This window comes from Tamandua tetradactyla, chromosome 3, assembly GCF_023851605.1.
Source record: "Tamandua tetradactyla isolate mTamTet1 chromosome 3, mTamTet1.pri, whole genome shotgun sequence".
Taxonomy (NCBI): Eukaryota; Metazoa; Chordata; class Mammalia; order Pilosa; family Myrmecophagidae; genus Tamandua; species Tamandua tetradactyla.
In genome coordinates this window covers 35136894-35142279 of record NC_135329.1, presented here as the reverse complement: position 1 = coordinate 35142279, position 5386 = coordinate 35136894, and positions in this window count along the sequence as shown.

Below are 5386 nucleotides of genomic sequence, written 5' to 3'. Positions count from 1 at the left end.
TGAAATAAATCGCATAGCCTCTTACCTCCTGTGTTCCCCAAATTCCCCACCATTTTGCTACTTCCATATCCTAACATGTCACCTACATTCTTTCAGGGAAATGATTTCTGGTCCAGCCAGCTCCATTCTTGAGTCTTTTAAAATCTGGCTTGCTTGAATTATATAAATGTCACAGTATTGTAAAGCATATAATCCTAAAGGAGAGCAAATGTCAAGGAAGAGTAGACAAAATAAGAAATACAAGGCCCACTTTAGGCTGAGTTTGAGAATGTTTCAGGTCGTTTTCAAAGAGGAGAAAGAGAAATTCAAGGCATCTGCTATGCTATGCTGAACGGTTCTGGAGAAAATAGACAAGAAAAGATTTAAAATTTTTGTCTGTATTTATTAATTGAATGCTCTTGGCACATTTCAAGGGACCAAATAAAAATTTTAAGTGATTTAAATTCTATTTGGACTTTGAACATACATAGCTAAGTATCCGATAGAGAGATGAGAATGCATCATAAAAATATTTAGCATTACAGAAGTTATAGAAGCTATATGTAGCCAAAACAAAGACATTAATTTAAAGATGCCATGAATGAAGATAACTAGCAGTTATATAATCTGATCTCCAAAACTTTCCAGTATAAACAGTCACTGATTCAACCAGTATGGCATGAATAGTCTCTATGTTCTGAAAGCTAGAACAATCAGAAATAAAAGGAATAAAGACAAAGATGAAATAGAGATATTGCCCCTTACAAACTTACCATGCAGTCAGAGGATAAAAATCACATTCATGGAAACATGGTAAGCTACCAAATGATGAAGGGTCAAAATGTATGTTATAGATTGTTGTTTTGTTTTTGTAATCCTCAAACTTCACAAAACAGACCAATGAAAATAAGTATTTTATTTATGGAATATTTGGGAAAGTTTTCCTGAAAAAGGTATAACATGAAAAATAGATGGGATTTAAGTAGGTGGCTAGAAGGAGGTAACGTGCCAGGTGGAGGGAACCACATAAAAAGGAGCTAGAATGAGGGAAGTTCATCTGGCTGCTGCAGAAGGCTCCTGTAGAGAAAGAATAGGAAATATGGCAACATGATATCAAACTAGGATGCTTTTCCCAAAACAAGCTCTTAAATGCAGCTTTAACTGCTGATAGTTTCTAAGCAGGGGTGCATCAAAATAAAAGGTGGGTTTGGAAACAGACTGAGTTAGAGCACTAATTCCCAGAGTGGAGTCTGTGGCCCACAGAGGACTCTGAGATTCTCCTGTAGGTAACCAAACAGACCCCAAAATAAGATCCCTTGCCCTTTCCTTATGTGCAAATAGTTCCTCACCACGCAAACACTTACATATGCCTCAGGATGACGTTAACTTATGTCTGTCCCAGCTTGCCTAGGACTGTCCCCAGCTATATTTGTTGTTCTGGTGTGACTATTGACACCTTTTACTCAAATTGTCCAGTTTGGATGGTCACCTTAGTTATATGGTCTTTTTACTAGTAATCTATGAAGTTAATTATCAATGTCATTAAATTTTGGTATTTATACACCAAAAGCTGAACATTTGAGGGGTTTCCCAAGGATATTAACTCAGTATTCTAGTAAGAGATTTTGCTGCAACTAAAATAGTAGACAACAAGGCAAAGTTTTTATTGCACAGGGATCTGCAAAGAGTTGATGTTCTCAAATTTTTTCAGTCATATTATTAGTTCATTATCAATGACCTTTTGAGTTGGTTGTGATTTTTCAATTGCTGCCATTTCTTGCATTCCAATTACAAATTATTATGAGCTTAGCTTCTGGGTAAGAATTTCCTTCAGTGGAATGTTTGTTTAACTGCTCAGTGTTGCAAAACCCATTAGCTGATCAGTGTTTTGGACCTAGACTTTAAAAACTGTGTCAACTGAACTGGAAATAGGATCCACACACATTTCTATTGCTAAAGCAAATCTATACATAACCTCACCTAAAGTTACTTGTACAGGGATACTTCACTGTTGCCACTGAGTTCTTTTCCTCTGGAAACGTGGAAGGGTGGAGTATGTTTATCATGGTGTTTTGCCCTGACTAAGTAGTCAAAAAAAGTATGAGGGTCCTTGAGTAGATGGAGGACACATTAGCAGTGAGAAGATCATTTGTGGGGCTCCTACAAAAGTTTAGTGAGGCTTTAGATCCGGGGAGTTGCAATGAAAATCAAAGATCCCCTGAGAAGAGCCAGTAGTGAAGGACCTCAGGACACTTTCTGCATCTGGCCATTGATAATCAAGAATTCCTGACAGGGGCGGGCCGCGGTGGCTCAGCGGGCAAGAGTGCTTGCCTGCCGTGCCGGAGGACCCCGGTTCGATTCCCGGCCCCAGCCCATGTAAAAAACAAACAAACAAACAAAATATAATAAAACAAGAAAATGTTTAAAAATGTTTCCCTTTCTTCCTCCCTTCCTTCCTTCTCTGTCTTTCCTTCCCTTCCTCCCTCTCTCTTTAAAAAAAAAAAAAAAAAGAATTCCTGACAGAATCCAAACCTGAATCTACAAGTTTATAAACATACCCATACAAAGCAATTGCTTCCAAACTATTGGAACTGATATGTGAATTGGTTCTCTTTCCTTCCCCACCTTTTTTGACTTATTGCTAGAGAAATGCTGAGAATGTTAATAAAAGAAAGAAATAACCTAGCTCTTTAACCAAGAATCTTCCTGAAGGATTTAAACAGTTTTAAAGCCAAGGTAGGAGAAACAGTATTATGAGTTTCTATTTTAAGACAAAACATGTAATCAAATGCTTGGATCTTCTTTTCTAAAGTCTTTTTGCATGTGTAAAGATGTATCTTACAATTTGTACCCAACAAAACTTTCTCCAAAGAATTTTCCTTGTTTTTCACCTAGGTAAAAGAACATTTTGCTGTTTTGAAAGGGCATAGAAACGTTGAAGAATTCTTCAAGTTGATTCTACAACTCAGAAATTTGAATACTTACCAATTTCCAGTAAACTAGTTTTAATTTACTATTTTTAAAAAATAAGTATTATAACCAAATTTTTCAACAAACTTTGGCAGATCGCAAACAAACCTCTAAAAAAGTAACCTTATTGACCCTATTTTCTGATAGCCAACTAAATTATTATATTCATAAGGTCTTGAATTTCCCATGATTTAGAGGCCACCAATATGTTCCAAAATTTAATGGGAAACTAATACCAGAGTAGCAAAGTGAGTGATATAGTATTAAATGATTATTAAAAGCAAACAAGTAAGTAATTTAAAAATTTTAATTATATTAAAACTTAACATCAGGACAAAAATAGTTTCATCCATCTCACCTTCTGGAAATTAAATCTACACTATTTAGCAATTAATATATATATATTTCTTCCTCCTTTCTCTAATTTTCTCTATGTAATAAAACAGGCTCCAGCCAGAAACATCAATAAAGGAACTATGTGAATTTATATTGAACTTATTCATCTTTTAAAACTAGGCAATGTTTGGTCACTTAAATAAAAACTGGCATTAAAATCACACACAGCAATAGACACATGACTATAGAAAAGAATTCAAGCAGGTTGAGTCAGACAGCAGCAGAAAAATGCTCTATATATCCACCACGATGTAATCAGCTTCTCTTTAGTGTCCTGCACATTTATTTCGAATCCGAGCAATTCTCACTGAACCTCTGTGAGATTCTGAGATAAAACATCTGTTGCAAAGGCAGCCCCAGTAGAGCTGAAGAAGTCCAGCTAAGTGCCATCAGCATAGCAATAGGACATAATGCTATGGTGGTGACAAGTTGAGCAGACACCGCAAAGTGAATGAAAACTCACAGTACATCTGTGGGTGTGTGTGTGTGTGCATGCATGTGCCTGTGTGTATACGTGTGTGTACATCACAGATCCTCCTTGTGTAAGGTGACAGAAATCCAAAGAGACAAATCTAACCCAAGTCTGGCAAAAAATTCCTGAGCCTGATTAAAATTATGACACAGCTTTCCAGCAAGACCCTAGTAATCCGCAGCACAAGAACTGCTGAAATATTCAGGAAGGCTAATAACTAGATGCCCTGAGAAGCTAATAACAGAGCTTGAAAGCCATTTTCCAGCTACTATTTGGACTCAAAGCCAGAGCGGATTGTCAGTAATTAAAAGTCTTACTTTGCAGAAACCTTTATAAAATGAATGGTTGATCTCACCCAGTGTTAAGGAGTGGGCATTCAACTTCAAAAATACCCAAAGAATTTTAAAAAACCAAAATTGAAAAAACATAAAAAATTTAACCTATTCATTCGTTCAATAAATATCTATTTGATGCCTGCTATGTGTTTAAGTCCTGGATACTCAGAAAATTAATAGACTCAGAAGAAAGCTCCAATGATTATTGCAGCCAACTCTCTATTACTCCTTATAATTAGCCCATCAATTCTCAATCCAAAAATAATCCTCAAACCATGAAACCACAGTCCATTCCATTCAATAGTCTTAGTGTCCTACCCAACTGGATCTTTTATCAATATTTTTTTCACTGCCGAGAATGCTTTTGATTTTCCAGTCATATTCCAGGTTTCAGTGCATAAATAAACTCTCTGAAGCCTTTTTGCTCTACTCCAACTCAGGCAACAATAACCACTCCCTCATTCTGCCTTGATTGTGTTGCAAACAGTACCACCTACTATTACTCTACAATCCATTGGCTACTGGTCATCCTTGACTCTTAGATGGCAAGTCAGTCTCATATCTCCTCGTACATCTAGCACTTTACTGGCATATAGTAGGCATTTAATAAATACTTAAAATAAATTAATTAAAGATAGTTACAGGCAGCAAAGTCATTTGATTTAGTGCTCTCTAGCCTTCTTGAAATTGCTGAAGCTAAAGAGAAGAAGCTAAAAGTAGATAATAAAAAATAAGCTGGGGCCTGAAGGCATCCAGGCTGTAAAGTGACCACACTAAGGTGAAATGTCAAGGTCCTATATAGATAATAGCATCTTAGAAGGTAATAGCATTTGAAGACAATACTATAGTTCCTGGAGGAAGCAAGGTAAGAATTGTGGGGATGGGATGGCAGAAAAATACCAGAGGGGTCGGGAAGGGAAAAGGGAAAAGCATTATATGTGCTTGTAGAGAAATTATTGTACAAAGTATCCCTCACTCCATCATTCTTATCAGTCCTCACCAAGCAATCATTAGTTATGGTTTCTGATTACATGTATTACAGAAGAAATCAAATTCTGAGAATTTAGAATAAACTCAACACTTTAAAATTAATTTCAAACATAGAACCAAACTGGAATGGTTCTTTAAAAACAAGTGTACTCTCATACATTCTCTCTCTCATGTATGCATTCATATATATACAACAAATTTCCTCGTCAAAATACAATGGTGGAGTGCACAAGGGTAGTTCAGC